General features: G+C 42.1%; 1 protein-coding gene across 13 annotated transcripts in view; it reads right to left on the bottom strand.

The window, feature by feature from the left end:
- Nucleotides 1–23,527, bottom strand: part of DGKG (diacylglycerol kinase gamma) — a 217,099-nt gene extending 193,572 nt beyond the window's left edge. For 10 of the 13 annotated variants that reach the window (XM_023260324.2, XR_006585184.1, XR_002745323.2 and 7 more), the window contains exon 1: nucleotides 23,229–23,526. The gene's annotated coding sequence lies outside the window, so the exon portion shown is untranslated. Of the gene's footprint in view, nucleotides 1–2,504; nucleotides 2,545–23,228 lie in introns of those variants that run through there. The other 3 variants (XR_002745328.2, XR_002745327.2, XR_006585183.1) reach the window with 3 other exon arrangements.
- Between the last annotated feature and the right edge of the window lie 551 nt (nucleotides 23,528–24,078).

Raw genomic sequence — 24,078 nt, 5'->3', positions numbered from 1 at the left:
GTGAAACTGGCAAAAGACAAAGATAAAGAGAAAATTCTGAAAGCAGCTAGGGACAAATGGGCCTTAACCTACAAGGGCAGACACATAAGGGTAGTAGCAGAACTGTCCACTGAAACTTGGCAGGCCAGAAAGGAGTGGCAGGAAATCTCCAATGTGTTGAATAGGAAAAATATGCAGCCAAGAATCCTTTAGCCAGCAAGCCCGTCATTCAGAATAGAAGGAGAGATAAAAGCTTTCCCAGACAAACAAAAACTGAAGCAGTTCATGACCACTAAACCAGCCATGCAAGGGACCCTAAGGGAGACTCTGTGAGTGAAATGCTGCAAAGACTGCAAAGGTCCAGAGACATCACCACAAACATGAAACCTACAGATAACACAATGACATTAAATCCTTATCTTTCAATAATAACTCTGAATATAAATGGACTAAATGCCCCAACCAAAAGACATAGGGTATTAGAATGGATTAAAACACAAGATCCATCTATATGCTGTCTACAAGAGACTCACTTTAGACCTGACGACAACTTCAGATTGAAAGCGAGGGGACAGAGAACCATTTACCATGTTACTGGAAGTCAAAAGAAAGTTGGAGTAGCCATTTTTATATCAGACAAACTAGATTTTAAAATAAATACTGTAACGAGAGATGAAGAAGGGCATTATATCATAATTAAGGGGTCTATCCACCAAGAAGAGCTAACAATTGTAAATGTTGAGGACCCCAATGTGGAAGGAAGCATCCAAATGTATAAATCAATTAATCACAAACATCAGCAATCTTATTAATAAGAATATGGTAACTGCAGGGGACTCCATTTACAGCAATGTACAGATCACCTAGGCAGAAAATCAATAAAGAAACAATGGCCTTGAATGATACACTGGACCAGATGGACTTGACAGGTATATTCAGAACTTTTCATCCAAAAGCAGCAGAATACACATCCTTCTTGAGTGACATGGAACATTGTCCAACACAGATCACATACTGGGTCACAAAACAGCCCTCAATAAATACAAAAGAACTGGGGCGCCTGGGTGGCGCAGTTGGTTAAGCGTCCGACTTCAGCCAGGTCACGATCTCGCGGTCCGTGAGTTCGAGCCTCGCGTCAGGCTCTGGGCTGATGGCTCAGAGCCTGGAGCCTGTTTCCGATTCTGTGTCTCCCTCTCTCTCTGCCCCTCCCCTGTTCATGCTCTGTCTCTCTCTGTCCCAAAAATAAAAATAAACGTTGAAAAAAAAATTAAAAAAAAAATAAATACAAAAGAATTGAGATCATGCCGTGCATATTTTCAGATCACAATGCAATGAACTTTATTATTTTTTTTTTAATTTTTTTTTCAACGTTTATTTATTTTTGGGACAGAGAGAGACAGAGCATGAATGGGGAAGGGCAGAGAGAGAGGGAGACACAGAATCAGAAACAGGCTCCAGGCTCTGAGCCATCAGCCCAGAGCCCGACGCGGGGCTCGAACTCACGGACCGTGAGATCGTGACCTGGCTGAAGTCGGACGCTTAACCGACTGCGCCACCCAGGCGCCCCGTGAACTTTAAATCAACCACAAGAAAAAATTTGGAAAGCCTCCAAATGCACGGAGGTTGAAGAACATCCTACTAAAGAATGAATGGGCCACCAGGCAATTAAAGAAGAAATTAATAAATATATGGAAGCAAATGAAAATGAAAACATGACAATCCAAACCCTTTGGAATGCAGCAAAGGCAATCCTAAGAGGAAAACACATTGCAATCTAGGCCTATCTCAAGAAACAAGAAAAACCCCAAAACTTAACAGCACACCTAAAGGAACTAGATGAAGAACAGCAAAGAAACCCCAAGGCCACCAGAAGAAGAGAAATAATAAAGATAAGAGCAGAAACAAACAATATAGTATCTATAAAAACCCCCACAGTAGAACAGATCAATGAAACCAAGAACTGGTTTTTTGAAAAAATAAACAAAATTGATAAACTCCTAGCCAGACCTCTCAAAAAGAAAAGAGAGAGGATGCAAACAGATAAAATCACAAATGAAAATGGACTTATCACAACCATTCCCTCAGAAATACAATAATCAGAGAATACTATGAAAAATTAAATGACAACAAACTGGACAAATTCTTAGACACCTACACACTACCAAAACTCAAATGAGAAGAAATAGAAAATTTGAACAGACCCATAACTAGTGAAGAAATTGAATCAGTTATCAAAAATCTCCCAACAAATGAGTTCTGGGCCAGATGGCTTCCCAGGGGAATTCTACCAGACATTTAAAGCAGAGTTCATACCCCCCCTTCTCAAGCTATTCCAAAAATAGAAACAGAAGGAAAGTTTCCGGACTCATTCTATGAAGCCAATATTACCTTGATTCCCAAACCAGACAGAGACCCCATAAAAAAAGGAGAATTATAGGCCAATATCTCTGATGAACATGGATGCAAAAATTCTCAACAAGATACTAGCAAATCGAATTCAACAGTATATTAAAAGAATTACTCACCATGATTAAGTGGGATTCATTCCTGAGGTGCAGGGCTGGTTCAACATTTGCAAATCAATCAATGTGATACATCACATTAATAGAAGAAAGGATAAGAACCATATGATCCTGTCAATAGATGCAGAAAAAGCATTTGACAAAATACAACATCCTTTCTTAGTAAAAACCGTCAAGAAAGTTGGGATAGAAGGAACATACCTTAACATCATAAAAGCCATATATGAAAACCCCATAGCTAATACCATCTTCAATGAGGAAAAACTGAGAGCTTTCACCCTGAGATCAGGAACATGACAGGGATGTCTACTATCACCACTGTTGTTTAACATAGTGTTGGAACTCCTAATCTTGGCAATCAGACAAAAAAATGAAATAAAAGGCATCCAAATTGGCAAAGAAGAAATCAACCTTCCAGTTTTTGCAGATGACATGATGCTTTACATGGAAAACCCGAAAGACTCCATCAAAAAGCTGCTAGAACTGATAGATGAATTCAGCAAAGTCACAGGATACAAAATCAATGTACAGAAATCAGTTGCATTTCTATACATCAAAAATGAAGCAATAGAAAGAGAAATCATGAAATTGATCCCATTTACAATTGCACCGAGAACCATAAACTACCTAGGAATAAACCTAACCAAAGATGTAAAATATCTGTATACCGAAAACTGTAGAAAACTTATGAAAGGAATTGAAGAAGACACAAAAAAATGGAAAAACATTCCATGCTCATGGATTGGAAGAACAAATATTGTTAAAATGTCAATGCTACTCAAAGCAATCTACACATTCAACACAATCCCAATCAAAATTGCACTGGCATTTTTCTGAGACCTAGAACAAACAAGCCTAAAATTTGTATGGAATCACAAAAGACCCCGAATAGGCAATGTAATGTTGAAAAAGAAAACCAAAGTGGGAGGCATCACAATCCCAGCCTTTAGCCTCTACAACAAAGCTGTAATCATCAAGGCAGTATGGTATTGGCACAAAAACAGACACATAAACCAATGGAATGAGTACAGAACTCACAACTGGACTCACAAATGTATAGCCAGCTAATCTTTGACAAAGCAGGAAAGAGTATCCAATGGAAAAAAGACAATCTCTTTAGCAAATGGTGCTGGGAAAACTGGACAGCAACATGAAGAAGAATGAAACTGGACCACTTTCTTACACCATACACAAAAGTAAACTCAAAATGGATAAAAGACCTAAATATGAGACAGTAAACCAAACCCTAGAGGAGAAAACAGGCAACAACCTCTTTGACTTCGGCCACAGCAACTTCTTACTTGACATGTCTCCAAAGGCAAGGGAAATAAAAGCAAAAATGAACTATTGGAACCTTGTCAAGATAAAAAGCAAAGGAAACAATCAACAAAAATAAAAACAACCAATGGAATGGGAGAAGATATTTGCAAATGACATATTGGATAAAGGGTTAGTATCCAAAATCTATAAAGAACTTACCAAACTCAACACCCAAAAAACCAATAATCCAGTGAAGAAATGGGCAGAAGACATGCATAGACACTTTTCAAAAGAAGATACCCAGATGGCCAACAGACACATGAGAAGATGCTCAACATCACTCATCATCAGGGAAATACAAATCAAAACCACAATGAGATACCACCTCACACCTTTCAGAATGGCTAAAATTGACAACTCAGGAAACAAGAGATGTTGGTGAGGATGTGGAGAAACAGCAACCCTCTTGGACCGTTGGTGGGAATACAAACTGGTGCAGCCACTCTGGAGAACAGTGTGGAGGTTCCTCAAAAAATTAAAAATAGGGGCGCCTGGGTGGTGCAGTCGGTTAAGCGTCTGACTTCAGCCAGGTCACGATCTCACGGTCCGGGAGTTCGAGCCCCGCGTCGGGCTCTGGGCTGATGGCTCAGAGCCTGGAGCCTGTTTCCGATTCTGTGTCTCCCTCTCTCTCTGCCCCTCCCCCGTTCAGGCTCTGTCTCTCTCTGTCCCAAAAATAAATAAACGTTGAAAAAAAAAATTTAAAAAAAAATTAAAAATAGAATTACCCTATGACCCAGCAATAGCACTATTAGAAATTTATCCAAAGGATACAGGAATACTGATTTATAGGGGCACATGTACCCCAATGTTTATAGCAGTGCTTTCAATGATAGCCAAATTATGGAAACAGCCCAAATGTCCAACAACTAACGAATGGATAAAGAAGATGTGGTTTATCTATACAATGGAATACTACTTGGCAATGAGACAGAATGAAATCTTGCCATTTGCAACAATGTGGATGGAGCTGGAAGGCATTATGCTAAGTGAAGTAAGTCAGAGAAAGACAGATATCATATGTTTTCACTCAAATGTGGAATTTGAGAAACTTAACAGTGTTGCAGACTATGAGTCTGGAGTTCTCTCTTGTCCAGCAAGAGAGCGGACACAGAATTGAATATGAGAGAGCTAATGTCCAGGAGGAGACAAGAGTCCCGAACAGGGGTTTTGTCTCTTTATTGAGCTCACAAGATATTGCCCACATGGTGAATGTGAAGAAAACAAGACCTTACATACGTGAACGTGGAGACAACAATCAGAGAGTAATCATTAACTTGTATAAAAAGCAAAAGGTCGGGGGGACAAGTGGAGTTTGTGATCAAAGTACAATAGTATACTGGCATCAGATGGAAAGTACTTGTGATCCCATTACAATATCTCTCTAGCTAACCTCGGGCGTTTTTGCCCTGTGGTGGCAGCTTTCCACCCTAAGCTTTTTTCCAACTCATTTATGTAAGTAGAACCTATTTCCCCCACAAACAGAAGGCCATGGGGGAAGGGAAGGGGAAAAAAATAGTTTCAAACAGAGTGGAAGGCAACCCATAAGACTCTTAAATATAGAGAACAAACTGAGGGTTGATGGGGGGGGCGGGGAGGGTGGGGAAGAGGGGAAAATGGGTGATGGGCATTGAGGAAGGCACTTGTTGGTATGAGCACTGGGTGTTGCATGTAAGCGATGAATCATGGGAAACTACTCCTGAAGCCAAGAGCACACTGTATACACTGTATGTTAGTTAACTTGACAATAAATTAAATTAAAAATAATAAACAATAAAATATATTAAAAATCATGCAATATATAGAAAGATGGCACAAACTTATACAAATTACATCATGAAAAAATAGCTCAGAATGATCTGAAATTACTAATACAAACAGCAACAACAAAAACCACTATATTGGCAAAAAAAAAAATTTGGATGAAGTTTCGGAAGTGGACTGAGTGGACTGGTTAATTTCTGAACAATAAGAGCAAAGAACAGTTTGGTCTATTGCTTAGGAACAAGGATGACCAGGAGAAATTTCAGTGGTTACTGAACCACTTTTATTGATCTCTGAAGAATTTTGGAGAACAACAACAGCAATAATAAGAAGCCAAAGGTCAGGGCACCTGGGTGGCGCAGTCGGTTAAGCGTCCGACTTCAGCCAGGTCACAATCTCGAGGTCCGTGCGTTCGAGCCCCGCGTCAGGCTCTGGGCTGATGGCTCAGAGCCTGGAGCCTGTTTCCGATTCTGTGTCTCTCTCTCTCTGCCCCTCCCCCGTTCATGCTCTGTCTCTCTCTGTCCCAAAAATAAATAAACGTTGAAAAAAAAAATTAAAAAAAAAATTAAAAAAAAAAAAAAAGAAGCCAAAGGTCTAAAAACAAGCTTATTTAACCTTATTTTCATTAGCAAAAAAGTGGAAGAATACAGATTCTACAAACTACAAATAGTGTGACCATAATATTAATCTTAGCCAAGAATCCAAATCATATTTTAAAATGATTTTAAAATAAAAATCACAAATAATTCCACTACCAACTACAACCAAAATTAACATTTTGCTGTAAATTCTTTCTAGAATTTCCCCGTGAATAGATGCAATGCCCTTCTTTTGTTTTTAGGTTTTGACCTTTTTATCTCTTTTTTACTCCTTTCACTTAACAGAATATGGTGACTATTATTTGGTGTTACTAAACATTCTCTTACATATAATATCGTTTTCCATGGCTACATAGTACATTCTACACATACATATTTCATTATATAAATGAACCATAATTTATGAATTGTCCCCCATTTTATTTTTATTACTCATTTCTAATATTTAGATACTATGACCGTTATTATTTCTGCTTTGAGGAATTTCCTGAGGTTTTATCTGTAACCTAATATACAACTGATTTTTGTAAATGTTCTTTGAACCCTGAAAAAAATTTTCATTCTCTGTATTTTGGATATTATGCAGCATATATTCAACGTCTTTTTTTCCTTAATTTTTTTAATGTGTATTTTTGAGAGACAGAGAAAGACAGAGCATTAGCAGGGGAGGGTCAGAGAGAGGGAGACACAGAATCTGAAGCAGGTTCCAGGTTCTGAGCTGTCAGCACAGAGCCCAACGCCAGGCTTGAACTGAAGGACTACAAGATCATAACCTAAGCCAAAGTCAGATGCTTAACCGACTGAGCCACCCAGGTACCCCTCAATCTCTTTTTTTTTTACATGTTTATTTATTTATTTTTTTTTTTTGAGAGAGAGAGACAGAACACAAGCAGGGGAAGGGTAGAGAGAAAGGGAGACAGAATCTGAAGCAGGCTCCAGACTCTAAGCTGTCAGCACAGAGCCCAACGTGGGTCTTGAACCTACAAACTGCAAGATTATGACCTGAGCCGAAGTCGGACGCTTAACCCACTGAGCCACCCAGGCACCCTGTAATTATTCAATCTTCATTCAGTATTCATTATATTGCACAATTCCTGTATTTATATTATTTCTTGTTTGGTTGGTTGGTATATGAAAGCCTGAGCATGGCATTTTAAAATCTTTCACCACTAGCATAGTTTGGGTGCAACGTCAGTTAATGCAGTCAACATTTATTAATGCACATATTTCCATGACAGTATATCTGCACTGCGAATTGGACTCTTTGTTTAGATAAAACAACCCTCATTGCCTTATTTAATGATCCTTGTCTTAGCTGCATTTTGTCTTCTATCAATGTCATGGCTTCTGCTTTCATGTTTGTTGCATCTGCCTGCTACCCTGTCTCAGCATTTTATTTTTAATCTTTGCACATCATTGTATTTCGGGGATGAACATGGTAAATAACATATGGTCGAACTTTATTTTCTGATACAAGATGAAGACCTTTATTAAAAATGGGTTATTTAGGGGCACCTGGGTGGCTCAGTCCATTGGGCGTCTGACTCTTGATTTCAGCTCAGGTCATGATCCCAGGGTCATAGGATCAAGCTCCCCCATCCCCATTGGACTCCACACTGAGCCTGCTTAAGATTCTCTATCTCCCTCTCCCCAGTTCACACTCTCTTTCTCTAAGAAATTTTTCAAAATATATTTTCAAGCGACCACTTGTAAGCTGTTGTAAATAGGTATTGAAGTTCATCATTTTCATGGCCCTTTTAATTTTCAATGCTTCCTTGCCATCTCCTTTATTTTCTGTCTTGTTTCATATGCACTATGTTTTCTTAGACCCCTGGGTTTGGAAGACAGATTAGTGGAAAAAGAAATTCTAGAACTATTATTTTTTAAAATTAAATGTCAAGAACAGAATGACTCTCATAGTTGAACCAAGGATTTCAGAACATTTTATTGTCATTGTCCCATCCTTTTCCATAGACTCCAGACAAACACCAGTCTTTTAAAGTTATCATCTGGGGCTTTAAATCCCAACTTGTTGTCTCATAAATTTTTGTGACAATGCATACCTTCTCTTTGAATATATTTTACTTTTGCATAAAGTTTTATTTTTTCTTTTTTGAGAGACAGCATATGCACGCATTTGAGTGGGTGAGAAGCAGAGGGAGGAGAAAGAGAATATTAAGCAGGCTCCACAACTTGGGCTCGATCTCATGACCATGAGATCATGACCTACACCAATATCTAGAGTTGGAGGCTTAACTGACTGAGTCACGCAGGCGCCCCTGCATACAATTTTAAAACTGGATTCACAACAATAATTTAGACATCTCTTTTTAAATTGGCTTCAGTGCTAATTGCCTATCTTTTATAACATTACTTTCTCCAAATACTTGATTTGATTTTCAGTAAAACAAACTGTGCTCATTCGTTGCACCTAATAGGTTTTAACCTTATTGGGTTTTAGTTTCCTTGCAATCCCTCCATATTTCATTTGCATTTTTGCATATCATATTTCATTTTCATCTCTGCCTGTTCTCATTCTCTTCTGATTTGTAAAAGCCACGGTTCCTTGCCCTCTTAAGAGCATTCCAGTCTCCTAAAATATTCTTTTAGATCCAGCTGGAAGAGTTCATTTATTTTCATTCTGTATATGCTATTCTTTGCACCCTTCTCTTGCATTTTCCTTAGTTCCTTTCTGTTTTACTCTTTACTCATTCTTAGAGAAGGAAGCATTCTACAGATTTGATGCTTGTCAAATAACAGGTCCTGGATCTTATTCTCACCGAATGCTAAATTAACAGTGGCAGGTAGATATGCACACGTCTCAGGTGACATCAGGTTTCCAGAATATATTATTCTAGGGTAACTCTACTTGAATTTTATTTTCCTCTTAGTGCTAAGACAATTTCTACTTTTTGGAATTATCACAATACTTCACAAAATGATCAAAACTTCTCAACATTTCATAAGCATTTCAATAGATCTACATTCTTTATTCATGAATGTGAAATCCAATATATATCCATTGCATCAATTCCTTATATCCTTAAAATTCTTTACATACTCACTTGTCGTCACTCAACAAGTGACATACTCACTTGTTGTTGAAGATTGATAGAGATACATTTGCCATTGCAGTTGTTTTGACAATTTTTATTTATTTTAATATTTATGTTTTAGAATAAAAATATTCATGGGTGATATGCCTTCTAACAAATTATATCTCTTAGCGACAGTTAATGCATCATTTAATGTTTCCTGCATTAAATTCTATTTTGTCTAATCTTAATATTGCTCTCCTTTCTTTCTTTGGTTTGCATTTTCCTGGTATATTTATACTCTTTCCTTTTTTTTTTTTTTAATCCTTTCTGTCCCACTTTGTCTTAAACAGCATATATTTAGAATCAGTTTTTGCCCGATCCATGTCTCTTTGTCTTTTAATAGAAATGATTAAGCCATTCACACTTAATGTGATAACATATTTGACCTCACTTCCATCATCTTATTTTGTACTTTCTTTTTTTATATACCCTTGCTATTTTCTTTATTAGTTGTTATCTTGGCCATACCATTCCAAATCTTTCTCCTAATTTTAAAGTTAAACACCCCATTTGTAGTCCTATATTCATCTACTCTCTTACTTAAAAATGTATTTAGTAATTGATACCTCTCACAGCACAAAATGAGAACTTTAGTATTTCAAGTGTTTTTTTCCCCCTGGAGTAATCTCAGTTTTTAGACCCAGATATTACCATTAAATTTTTCATCTATTTTTTAATTAAGAATTATTTTATATTTTGCATGTTTCATAACCATATTCATAACATTTAAACATTAAATTTGCTCAACTGGTTTCATTATTCACCTATCTTTTATATCACATCAAATCCATCCCCAAATATTAATATTCATTAATTTCCCTGTTGATCAGAATATTTTGAATAAATGCTTTTTTCCCTAAAGGATTTCAGTGGTCTACTTTCTATGAACTTCTTTTGTCTGACAATATCTTTTTTCCCCTCACATAATACTGACACAGTTCTGGGTCACAATCTTATTACCTCAAAACTCTGTACCTACACATCAACTTCCTTCTGACATTTAGTGTTACAAAATGTTTGACACACGCTTATTTTTTTAAATACTGTTTTTTTTTCTGATTGCATACCAATAGATTTTTTTATCTTATAAGTTAGCAACTTCTACCAGAATATATGTTTAATTTTCCCCAGTACACAATGAATATTTTGAATTGAAATCATAAAAATAGTCTTCTATACTTTTTATAACTCATCTTCCATTTTCTCTTCTCCTGAAAAATTCTATATTTTAATGTTTAATCTGTTGAATTATAGCTTCCATTTTTTTCACTCATTAGTTCGTTTATATGTTTTCTATCAGAAGTAGAAGAATTTACAGTCATCTTTAGTGGTCTGCTTCCAGTTTAATTCTGCAAAACATTTTTCATTTTATTTTTATTTTTTTAATATTTATTTTATTTTTGAGAGAGAGAGACAGAGTATGAGCGGGGGAGGTGCAGAGAGAGAGGGAGACACAGAACTCGAAGCAGGCTCCAGGCTCCTAGCTGTCAGCACAGAGCCCAACATGAGGCTGGAACTCACAGACTCAGGGACCGTGAGACCATGACCTGAGCCGAAGTCGGCTGCCCACCCAACTGAGCCACCCAGGTGCCTCACATTTTTCATTTTAAAGGAGGAAAAGTTTCCTAATCTCAGATTGCTCTCTTTTGATAGCTCCTGTTACATTCTTTTCAATCTCTAAATAGAACTTGGAACTATTTTAAAAACGTTTTCTCCTGTTTTTTCAATAGTGTCTATTTTACATGGAGAAATTAGTTTTACATTCTCAGAGGTCTTCCTTATTCTGAACTGCTAAATACTGTTTTCATGAGCTTTGACCATCTGTTGACTGCGAGTGAGTCCCACAGCCCATAGCCATGTGTGCTGGCCAAAGTGTGTCTGAGGAGGCACAGACATGATTGAGATGCTGAGGTGGTGTTTCCCATCACCAACCTGCCTAGTATTAGTATAGTCCCCCGCCACTTAAATATATATCTTTAACTATATTGAGATATAGTATATATTAATATATGTTATATACATTGTATGTTATATGTATTATGTATATAACATTATTATATATCTTTTTTTAAGTTTATTTATTTTGAGAGAGTGAGAGGCAGAGAGAGAGAGAGAGAGAGAGAGAGAGAGAGAGAGAGAGAGAGAGATGGAGAGACAATCCCAAGCAGGCTCCAAGCTGTCAGCACAGAGCCCAACATGGGGCTTGAACCCACAAACCGTGAGATCATGACCTGAGCCGAAATCAAAAGTCAGATGCTTAACCGACTGAGCCACCCAGGCACCCCCATATACATACCTTTTTAAATGGTGGTAAAATATACATAACATACAATTTATGTTTATTTCTGGTAGTAAAATACACGTGACATAAAATTTACCATTTAACTATTTTCAGGTATACAGCTCAGTGGCATTAAGTACATTCACATTTTTGTGCAACCACCCCCACCATCCATTCACAGAACTTTTTTCATCTTACAAGACTGAAACTCTGTACCGCTACATGATAACGCCTCATTCTCCCCTCTGCAGCCCATGGAAACTACCATTCTCTGTACTTCTGACTATACTAAATACCTCCTATGAGTGGAAAAGTACAGTATTTGTCCTTTTGTGACTGGTTTATTTCACTTAGCATAATGTCTTCAAGGTTCATCCATGTTGTAGCATACATGAATATTCCATTCCTCTTTAAGGATGAACAACATTCCATTGTAGACACATACAACACTTTGCTTATCCATTTGTTCACTGATAGACACTTGGTTGCTTCCACCTTTTGGCTCGTGTGAACAATGCTGCTATAAATTTAGGTGTGCAAATAACTCTTCATGCCCTTGCTTTCAATTCTTTTAGGTATATATCCAGAAGTGGAAATGATAGCTATATGGTATTCCTATTTTTAATTTTTTGAAGAATCATCGCACTGTTTTCCATAGTGGTTTCACCATTTTACAATCTCACCAATAGTGCACAAGGGTTCCAATTCTCACATCTTCATCAACATTTGCTATATTCTTTTCTTTTCTTTTTTTTTTGACAATAGCTATCCTAATGGATATGAAGTAATATCTCATTACGGTTTGATTTGCATTTTCTTAATGATTGGTGATGTCGAGCATCTTTTCATGTACTAATTGGCCATTTGTGTGTCTCCTTTGGAGAAATGCTTTTCAAATCCTTTTTGAAGCGCATTTTTTAATTGGATTATTTGAGTTTGTGTTGAGTTTGGGGAGTTCTCTATATATTCTGAATATCAACCCACTTTCAGATATGTGATTTGCAAATAATTTTCTCCCATTGTTTATAGTCCCCGTCACTTTACCCTCAAGAGTTGCTATTGAACTTCTTCTACTAGTTTCCTCTTTTTCATCTCCAGGCCAACTTTTCCTTCCACCCTGGTGACTTATGGGTTGGTTGAGCTTTCCCTTGATTCACTCTCACATATACTCTTTATAATGGACTACTGTCACATTTTTTTTAAGTATACTTATTTATTTTGAGAAAGAGAGAGCAAGCACAAGGGAGGGGCAGAAAGCGAGGGAAAGAGAGAATCCCAAGAAGTCTCTGCACTATTGTCACAGAGCCCGACGTGGGGCTCAGTCTCATGAAATGTGAGATCACGACCTGAGCAGAAATCAAGAGTCGGACTCTCAACTGACTGAGCCACCCAGGTGCCAAAATTTTCTGTTGTCAAAATTTTTGACATGTGGGTTACATGGTATCCTTTTTTGGCTGTCGGTACTATAATAAATATCCTCAAATACTTATATATTAATTTGGTCATTTCAATAAACAATTATGGGAGTAGGTGTGAGTTAAATGGGTATTCTTCATTTCTTATTTTCAAGGCAATATTTCTCAAAGGTAGTATACCTGCACCAGAATCACTCTGAGCATTGGTAAAAAAAAAAAAAAAAATTGCTGGTTCTGGGCCCCTACTCCACATCTCTGAATCAGAATCTCTGATGGATAGTCTCCAGGCAAAAATAAAAATTCAAGAACTGCTAGGTTGACGGCTGCCATGTGAGCACTTGGAAGAGAAAGTAATGATTCCCTGGAACAAACCAAAGTTCACTCAGAAGTCATATGGGGCGCCTGGGTGGCACAGTCGGTTAAGCGTCCGCCTTCAGCCAGGTCACGATCTCGCGGTCCGTGAGTTCGAGCCCCGCGTCAGGCTCTGGGCTGATGGCTCAGAGCCTGGAGCCTGTTTCCGATTCTGTGTCACCCTCTCTCTCTGCCCCTCCCCTGTTCATGCTCTGTCTCTCTCTGTCCCAAAAATAAACGTTGAAAAAAAAAATTAAAAAAAAAAGAAGTCATAGCAGGTGATTCTTACGTCTTTTTGACAGGTATATTAGTTATGCAACTCAAAGACAGGAGATTTGACAAAGCTTCCCATGAGCCTTGCAGGCATGAAGGAGAAACTGTTGAATGCAAAGACAGGGATAATGTGCATGCGAGATCATGACTGGAGTGCAGTGTCCACCTTGGGTTCTGACATGCCAAAGTAGGTTTTTAGAGAAAGTGTAATGCACCACAGGAGGTTTGCCAGAGAAGTTAAGGAGTTAAAAACCCTATAGAAGAATCACTGAGAGAACTTATGGTTTAGCAATGATTCTTAACCCCATTGAACACTCGTGTCACTTGAGGGTCCTTAAAAATACTCAGGCCCAGGTCCTAACCCCAGACCAATTAAATTAGCATCTCCAGGAGTAGAACCCAGAACTGACAGGTCTGCAATTCTCTCCAGTTGATTTTAATGTTCAATCGAAGTTGGGAACCACTGATCTAGAGAAAAGGACCTTGATTACAAATTTGTGACGCTCCAATGTAGAAGAGGAAGACAAAAAAAAAAAAAAATCCATGCTTGATAATTCACCTGGCAGAAGTGACACTGAGAGTCTAGATGAGTCAGCAAATGGCTACTGGCATAGCTCACCTACCAAGCCCAGACTCTCAGTGCTGTGAGAAACTTCCTTCCCTTATTGAAGAGGCATGGATCTCTTTGACAGGAATCTTTCAGATATTGGTGATACGTATATCAAGATAAATGAAAACCGACTCCCATGATCTCATCAGCTCTTGGGGTTTCACTTGCCACTTATACTGATGATTCCCTAATCTGGGTCTCTAGCCACATAGCTCATCTGTCAACTACATCTCCACCTGGATCTCTCACTGACTCTTAAAATGGAATGTGCCCCAAACTGAATCATTATTAACCCTGTCTTTTCCCCTGTTCCTTGGTTCTCATGGTCACTGGAACCACTACCCTTCCAGGCACACAAGGTAGAAGCCTGAGAGCTACGCTTGACTCATGTGCCTCCCTCACTCCCTCCACATCCACTTAATTACGAGTTCTTTCTTGATTCCTTCCTTCCATCTGTCCCACCTTGTTCAGTCCTCATATTACCTAAATTCCCATGGAAGCCTCCCAATGGGCAGCCCTGCTTCCTGTCTTCTCCCCTCCCAACACTGCAGCTAGAAGGATTGCTCTAATGTTAAAATCTGAGCACATCAGTTCCCACTTAAATTTTCCCAGTGGCCCTCCACTTTCTATGAGAAAAGATCTACATTCTCTTGGTTGACAGACAAGACCCAAGTGCCCACATTTCCAGTCTCACCTCCCATCACTTCTTGAATCACAGTGTGCTCCAGCAACACGGAGCTGCAGACAAGAACTGCCTCTGAGCCATTGCTTACAGTTTCCTCTATTATCCACATTCACTTCTTCACTTCTACCCATCCTTTGAATTTCAAGTGAAGCTCATCTATTCCAGAGAGTAACGCCTGACCTCCTTGGTCTAATACTTTCCTAGGCTTGGGAGGTGACCCCCTCCTCTAGAATCTCATCTAAAGATAATGGTACACAATTTCTGGCTCTGTTCCATCCAGTTCCCAGAAAACTGGTTGGTCTTATCCCCAGAAACTACTCCTATGCCTAGCACAGAGGGGATGTTCAGTATATATTTGCTGAGCTAATGTTAGTCAAGTGATTGGGCGAATTTCCTCAGGAATGCATTTGCCAATAATTTGCATGATTTAAGAATTAGGAACAATGGAAGCTTTGGGGTAGAGAGGGAACTTCCCCAGCTACAGGAACATGTAACTACTGGCTTCCTAATGATTGATCAAAATCACTCTGTGATCAGCCAAAGGCTGCTGGACATCCTGGCATGAGAAAAAGGAGGGGACCAACTTCCACAGTGGGTGTCCTGGGGTCAGATTCTGAGGATCATGGACATATTTGTTGATGAAACTTTGGGTTGACAAAAGTGGCAAACTGGATGAGAACACCCACCCCACTTTGCATAGACCTCAAGGATTCTGGAAGGAATCTTCTAGTCCCTGCAGAGACTAAAACATCTTTCTGTAGCTCTACTTTAACTGAAATACAGGGACACTGAGGCAGCTAGTAAAATGCTGTGGGCCACCATACAAGAGCAGAGAAGTGGAGAAATACAGCAAGGAATGAAAACATCTGGGCCAAACATTTCAAGCATGTCAGCATCTAAGGGTCAAAGTGGCCTTGCTGACCTCTGGCTACTTGGAACTTTCATACCAGATCAGCCATGAGGGAAGCAACAACTCAGTTTCTGTGTAGATGACACTGTTTATGCCTTAAGTGAGGAGAGAACTATCCATGCAGACCACCCAGAAAAGCAAGGTGGGCCCAAATGGCCAGCTGCACAGATGGGTCTGGGGTTTGCCAGCTGTGTGCCATTGAGTTTTACGTGTCCTCCCTTTTCTTGCCATAGTACACTCTTCGAGATCCATCCCATGGCCTCTGCTTTGACAAAATCATACTACTGAAATATGGCGGGTGATGTCTGTGCTGATTGTCTCACACTTGTGATTGGAATCAGGAGAGCTCATGGATTTGGATTGGAATCAGGAGAGCACAGTGTTTTCTCCTAAGTGTGGTACACATGCAAAGAATGGTTACTATTATTATGATTTTTATTATTTCTTTTAAAAAGTCTTTTCTTACATGAACTTTTCTCTCTGTGCCCCTGTTCTGCCTTGAAGACCTTGTACAACTTGGAAAACAAGAGCCCTTAAGCTCTCCCTTACTTTCTCCTTTTAAATCACAATGCCAGGAAAGAAAGATTTTCACTGAGGTATCGATGACTTCCAAGGTTAATTCCAAGAGCAAAGTGGACACTTTCTATCAAAAACAAAGGCGGTGTGCTTCTTCAGAAATGAAGATGAGGAGAAGCTGTGCCCTGGGGAAAGCACTGGGGAAGAGTGGGAGACCTCAGCTCATGTCCTGTCTTGGATGTGTGACCCCAAGCAGGATACTTCCTGTCTCGATGCAGGATTCCTCACTTTAAGATGAAAGCCTGGGATCAGGTTCTCTCTAGTCTCCTTCCCTGGGTTCATCTTCTATGATACTAGAGACTCTTAGATCTGCCTCAAACGAATACAAGTCTTTTGGCCTAATTGAATAATATCCTAGGGTTCTAAGACAACATGCAATTGAGGCCCCTGGACCACTCTCCTTAACCTATTCAGAATCATAAAGTTAGCCACTATCACCACCACCACCATTACCTCCAGAGCAAAGAAAGTTCTATTTTTTAAATACGAAATACAATGTATTTCTTAAGTTGAGGGGCTGACGTTAAACCCCAGGGAATATTCTAGAATAGGATGTGTAATTATATTTTAGGACTGAAGTTGTGATCTCTAAGAACTAACAAGGGTTAACTGAAATTTAGGTTATGTCAGAATAACAAAATAACTTCTTTGACAAAGTTATTGGCAGGCAGATCAGGGAAATACCAGTGATAAGGAGTATCTGGACTTTATCAAAACCTTGTAAGATTCCTTTGATAATTTCTTGAAAAAGATGAAGAAATATGGGCTGGGTAATAGTATAAAAAGTTGCATAAACTTTCTGAAAGAGTCCTGGTTACTTATTGAATTAACATCTATCTTTAGGGAGTATATAGTAGAATGCCTCAGATCCTATAATATTCATCATTTTTATCGATGACTTAGTTGAAGAGGTCATGCTCATCAGATTTGGGGATGACAGGAAGCCAGCTGGAAGGAACAGCAAATACACTGGGTAACAGATTCAAAGCCGGAAATATTTGGGCTAGTTGGCACGGAAGACAAAATTGAACAAGATAAAATGAGTAATAAATGCAAGGGCTCCAGCTTCAGGTCCCAGGGAGCCTCTGCACGAGCATGGGGGTGTGGGGCAGGTGATACACTTCAAGAGGAAGTTTAAAAGAGAGTTGTTGTTTTTTTTTCAGTTGGTACTAAGCCCAACAGGTTATTATGGATATAGATCTCGAATTCAACCTTACAAAGTTTTAACAGAAATATGAAATGTAAAATGAAGGAGGTAATCATCTCTATTTGGTATTAATTAAGCCTCCCATGAAATTTTGTATTTTATTCCTTAAGAACAAAGACAGAAAAACTGGAGCAAGGATGGTAACTATAGTTAAGACACTGAAGCCAATGGCCTATGAGGCAGGTGGGGCTGTGCAAAGGGCACAGGGAGGCTGGGGCCGGATCGTGCCTTGAATTGGCCGTGAGATCCTAGCCAAGCCAATATTTCTCAGAGCTGGTGAGAGAACTCCCTAGGGAGAAGCATGGATGCTGGTGGTGGGCTCATCTGCTCGCCTCGGTTTTGCCCTCTGGTCAGATTGTGCTATCGGTGGGTTCCTTTCTCCCTTGTCACTCATCCAGGGACAAGACCCTTCAGCCCCCAACCCCAAAATTTTACACTTAATATTCTATTAACATTTGTAAATTATACCAATTTCTTCCCTTGGGAAACCTTCAAAAATACCCCTCTTTGGGGGCATCTGGGTGGCTCAGTTGGTTAAGCGTCTGACTTCGGCTCCGGTCATGATCTCACGGTTTATGAGTTTGAGCCCTGCGTGGGGCTCTGTGCTGACAGCTCAGATCCTGGAGCCTGCTTCAGATTCTGTGTCTCCCTCTCTCTCTGCCCCTCCTCCCCCCTAAAATAAATAAACATTAAAAAGTATTTTAAAAAATACCCTTCCTTTGGCTTCCAGGGAAGTCAAGCTGATGGCAGTTCACATCTACGTTACCCCACACAACATTTACTGAGGTAGTAAGGCAAAAGGCTCTGAAATCACAGGACCCTGAGTTAAAACTCAGCCTCTCCTAGTAGCTTTGTGAGTGCTTACCTAGACTTCCTGAGACTTAGTTTTCCTGTCTGTAGAACAGGGTTAATACCAGGCTCATAATGATACAAAGATTAAGTGAGACAACACATGCACAAAATATAGCACAATGTAGAGCACAGAGTAGGTGCCCAATAAATAGTATTCCAATATTACTACTACATTTACTACCACTATCCCTCCTCTTTCTTTCTCCCTACTCCCATTCTCCTTTGGAAGCCAGGAATTTCCAGATGAACATTCTATAGGAAATGTTCCATATGAGCATTTTCTTTCCTTTTTTAAAAATGTTTCTTTATTTTGAGAGAGAGCATGCTACACGAGCGAGGGAGGGGCGGAGAGGCGGAAAGAGAATCCCAAGCAGGCTACACTCTGTCAGCACAGAACCTAATGTGGGGCTTGATCCCACGAACTATAAGATCATGACCTGAGCTGATACCTAGTCAGTTGCTTAAATGACTGACCACCCAGGTGCCTCATACATGTATTTTCTAGTATGGCAGCCAGAAGATATATGTACGCACTACGAATATGACTCATGTGATTGAAAAATGGAATTTTAAGTGTTGTTTAATTTTAATGAATTAACTGCAAATGGAAATACTCCCATGTGGAAATAGCACAGCTCAAGACACCTTGCTGGTATGTTTCTGAGACTGCCTGGCCAGAGCAAATAAAGATGCATGGAACAAGAAATGCACATAAAGCACCCAGTACAGTCCCTGGAAATCTCTCTTATTTCTTCATTTACCACATTTAATTGTCTATAGTGCATAAGTTCTACCTCAGGTGCTGGCAGTACGGTGAGAGCTGTACCTTCAAAGAGCTCACAATTTAGAGAGGGGTATGCAGGTAAGTGATTTCGCCATAGCGAGGCAAGTGTGTGCACAGGTGCTATGGGTGAAGTGGGGACAGGTCTCTACCTCAGATGAGAAGTCAGGGGAGCCTTCCCAGAAGGATGGTTTAAGATCTGAGCAGTCTTACGTAGATTTCATAGTGGACACTCAATTAATATTTATGCAATTTACAACAACAGACTATATTCCAGGGCTATGAAACCCAGTGCTGGAGGTGGTGGCTATGAGGCAAACATTGTCTTATGGAAAACTCATACCTAGGGCCAACTTGTTGTCTTCACAAATGTCCCCTTTGTGTCTTTTTGTATTGTCTAATTCTGTTTCTCTTCTGTAGCCATATCTTCTTCACCTGAGGACATTTTTTCAGATGATGAATATAACCTTATTTTTTATTGCTTTATTTGTAGTCACTAACCATAACTGATTTGGTAGGGGGCAGGGGGGCAGATGCACTCTGTTACATATAAGATAACATCAACTCCTACTGTGGTTTTGTTCTGGAATTCTGATACTTGGTACAAACAAATGGCTCTGTGAACATGGCCAGTATGTGAAGAAACTGTTACAGATTGGTTGGACTGGCTGAATCTGGCTGTGACAGTGACACACATTAACAGAAGTAAGAGTTATTCTAATTACTTCTACAGAGAAGTAGGATCTTTTGCACATTTCCACATTTTACCCAATGTTTGATTTGCCCAAGTCTAATATATGACCTCTAGCCAGAGAATTCTGCAACTGACAGCTGCTCACATAAAAGCAGGTAGAGCATTGGGGCGCCTGGGTGGCTTGGTCGGTTAAGCGTCCAACTTCGGCTCAGGTCATGATCTCGTGGTCCGTGAGTTCAAGCCCCTCGTCGGGCTCTGTGCTGACAGCTCAGAGCCTGGAGCCTGTTTCAGATTCTGTGTCTCCCTCTCTCTCTGACCTTCCCCCATTCATGGTCTGTCTCTCTCTCTGTCTCAAAAATGAATAAACGTTAAAAAAAAATAAAAAAAAAAGCAGGTAGAGCTTTATACTGTATGGTTTCCATAATCACATGTGTGTGTATAAGGCTGGATGATACCTGTGATTCCTTCTCCCAGGAGGCCAGGGGGATGCTCGTGTGGGGTGGTTTGGTCATGTGAGGCCCTTGGTCTGTTTGCGTCTCTAGAGGTCACCTGCTTTGACTGTGGCCGAGTTGCCTCTGATGGATGAAAGTGTACATTAGTGTAGCCTTTCCAAAAAGCAGCTTGTCCTGTATATCAGGAGTCTCGAAACATTCATGCCCTTTGGCCCAGTGATTCTGCTTCTGGGAATCTATCCAAAGAAAGTATTTGGAAATGTGTGCAGCAGGGATGTTGTGCAGAGTTATTTGTAGTTGCTAAATGACTAACAGTGTAATAATATACAGCCATGAAAATGATGTTCATGAAGGACTTTTGCTATAACACTAATGGGTGTGTATGTGTGTGTGTGTAGAGAAGCAATAGTTACAGAGGTTAAGCAACCACCCAGGACCCAGACAGCCTGGATTTAAATCTTGGGTCGGCCTCTTACTAGTGATGTGGTGTGGGCAAGTGTCCTGAACTCTATGGGGTTGATTATAATACTTGCCTCAGAAAGTCTTCTGAGGATTAAATGACACAATGAATATAAAACACTCAGCACCTAAAATATACAGTTACTAGATACTCAATGTTGCCTCACTATAGATTATATGATTTCAAGGCATAAAAATGGCTAGTAAAGAAATATGCCAATATAGTAACAGTGTGGAAATGGGTGGTGGAATCATGAGTGGTTTGACCCTTTGCACACTTTCCAACTTCCCAAACTTTCTGCATCCAACATGAATTACTTTTACACTGAAAGGGTATATCATAAAAGATGTAATACAGTAAGATTTTTTCAAAAGAATTTATCACAACAAAATTGTACTTCTCTCTTCCTACCCACCCCTTCCAAGGCAGGAGCTGGGGGCAGCCTCCTCTCCCAGGGATTAGCAGGAGAGGGAAGGCCTGCTGGTGTGTGGGTTCTTCCTCCCGCAGAGCCTCAGGCGTGCACAGCTGGGACCTCTGAGTGGCACCTGTTGAAAGTGCTCCATGTGGGGGGGGGGGGGGGGAGAGTTGGAACTGGTGTCCTTAGTAGTTCCTCCTATTTCTGAGAGTCTAGATTCCAAGATGCTCTGATATTTATCATTTTCGTCCCATGTCTTGATTGATCTGAACCAAACACTGAACTGAAAGTGTAAGGAGGGACTCATCTACTTGCATCCCATCCCCAGACCCGTCCTAGAAAAATACCTGAAATAATGCCTACCGTGCTACACATAAACTAAGGGTGGCAAAGGAAAGACTTAGATCAGAGATACAACAGGGAAGTTAGCTTAGTTCCTGCTGCTTTATTTAATGAGTATAATTTATATTCAGAACGGAATCTCTGCCAAATACAGCCCTTTCAACAAGACAAACGGCAAAATCCCTCCCACGTTCGGACATATCCCTGGAACGAGGGGGTAGGTTATGAAGCACAAAGTAGGGGTGTGAGAAGGTGTGTGTGTGTGTGTGTGTGTGTGTGTGTGTGTGTGTGTGTGTGTACGTGACCAAACTGCGATGACATCTGCCCCTTCGATCTAACGTCCTTCACTGACAACGAGGGTGCCCTGTGCTCCAGCAAATGGGCCGTATTCTACACAAAGCATCTCAGGCACCGAAATCGCGAATTCGTTCTCCCCATTGGAACCTGAGGGGCAGTTCCCAGCCCTAGGTCCTGACCGCTGTCCCTCATCAGTGACTACCCCCGGTCCACATCTCCAGACCCAAGGCGCGCGGTCCCCAGACCCCGAAATGAAAGAATGACCAACAGCGCTCCCCGGCCCTCCCGGGACAGCGAGGTCATCGTATGCTAATGAAGCCAGAGGAGCGGGCCGCGCCTGCCCGGGAGCGCGTCGCGTCGGCGGGTTCTCAGCTCTCCCGCGCGCCACTGCGGCGCAGCCACAAATCACCGCGCGCTGCCGCTGCCGCAGACCCTCGGCCGCGGGGAGGGGGCGTCGTGCCCGCCGCTGTGAGTGCCGCAGCTGGATCACTCACATCTGGGGACGCCTCCTCGCTCCCTTCGCAGGCTTTCCACTGCAGTGATGGCGGGGGTGGGGGCGGCGCCTCAGAGTCACCTGTAGGGCTTTTCGGAACTCCGCCGCCCCCTCCGCAAATTCTAGTTCATCCGTCCAGAGAAAGAAAATGTCAGAATATGCAAGGTGAGATGGACCAGTGGAGTTCTGCAAAGCCCCACAGGTGCTACCAGATGCGCGCCCTGAAGGACGCAAACACATACGCGGACACACATGTGGTGACTCAGAGACTAAACAGGTCGGCTTTATATTCTCTCCCATCCCTCCTCTCCCTCCCTAGCTTGTATTTGTCAAGGTGTCCGCGCGCTCTCCAGCCTCCCTTCAAGCTCCCCTAGCCCAGAGGCTCTGCGGACTGTCCCAAAGTCCTGGAACCCCGCGGGACGGCCAGAGGCTTTGGCGACCAGACGTCAGTAAAAGTATCCCCGCTCCTCGCCGCCCTTGGGCACCCTGGCGCGCGAAGTGGCTACCAACGAAGCAAAGTACACCTAGAAGGGGGGAATCTGGCCAGCTGCTGGAGCCAAGTGCCCGGAGCAACGCTGCCTCCCGCCCGCACACCTTTGGGGAGTGCAAGCTCTTCCCAGTCGAAACGACAGCCGATGCCCTCGTGCCGCTCCCGCGCCCTCAGCCTCCCAGGGATGCATCTCCTCCTGCAGGGGCTTTGCTGCAGGTGGCACCGCCAGGGTGGGCGCAGTGGCCTCCCCCGCCGCTCCCTTCCCGGGCCGCGCGACAGGCGCCCGCTCCGCGCTCCTTTTCCAAGTTGTGGCCGCCCGCGCCCGCGAGCCCGAGCCCCCTCTGCCGCGCCGGCCGCCGTCTTACCTCACCATGCAACACTTGGTTGCGCGGTTCCCCGGGGCGCTCCTTCCTCGGGGCTTATTCCCTTACTTGGGAGGAAAGAGGAACCGAGAGGCAGGAAGGGGGGCCGGGGCTGTGGTCTGGGCGCCTTCCCGCCAGCGCAGCCCTCTCGGGGAGGGGGACGGCCCGAGCGGGCGCCGCGGGGCTGGGGCGGCGGGACGGGGGCTAGGCAGCGCCGGGTCCTGCGCCTGCTCGCGTATCCGCGGCTCCAAAGCAGTGCGTCCCAGCTGCCCGCTACTACGGCACTGCGGCGCCCCGCCCCTAGCCGCTCCGCGAGTCCGGCTGCCACTCTCCCGCGGAGCCCTGCCCCCGGGCGCAGAGCCCGCCCCGCAACCCCGCGCGCGCGCGCGCACACACACGCGCCACACACAAACACGCGCGCACGCGCGCGCCACGCACACACGTGAATGCGGATCGGTTCGCTGCGACCCCGAGTCCCTTTGGCGCGACTTGGGCGCGCGCGCCGTTGGGGCACTTCTTTCCGAGAGGGCTTAGGTCGGGGAAGACCAGTTAGAAGCTTAGGGGTTCCGGGAGGATGCAGCAGAGGTGGGCTGCGCGGGGCGCCAGAGGCCAGCTGACTCCGGGCACCGAGGACAACCGTTCGACAAATCGAATACCCACTGGGCATTTCCACATCCCAACCAAAGTCTAGGCTGCCTTAATATCCGACCAAATCAGAGAGGGGGAAATGCAAATTAAAAGTCAACAAGTTCTGTCCGTTTCCTGGGAACTCCGTCTCTCTAACCTGCAAATCCCTGCCCCGGAGCACGTTTTCCGACAGCTCTGGCCGTTGGTGGCAGGAGATTGATCGGTG

Source organism: Felis catus, chromosome C2 (assembly GCF_018350175.1).
Source record: "Felis catus isolate Fca126 chromosome C2, F.catus_Fca126_mat1.0, whole genome shotgun sequence".
Taxonomy (NCBI): Eukaryota; Metazoa; Chordata; class Mammalia; order Carnivora; family Felidae; genus Felis; species Felis catus.
Note: the sequence above shows the minus strand (reverse complement) of the source record. Positions and strands in the feature narration are given on the sequence as shown.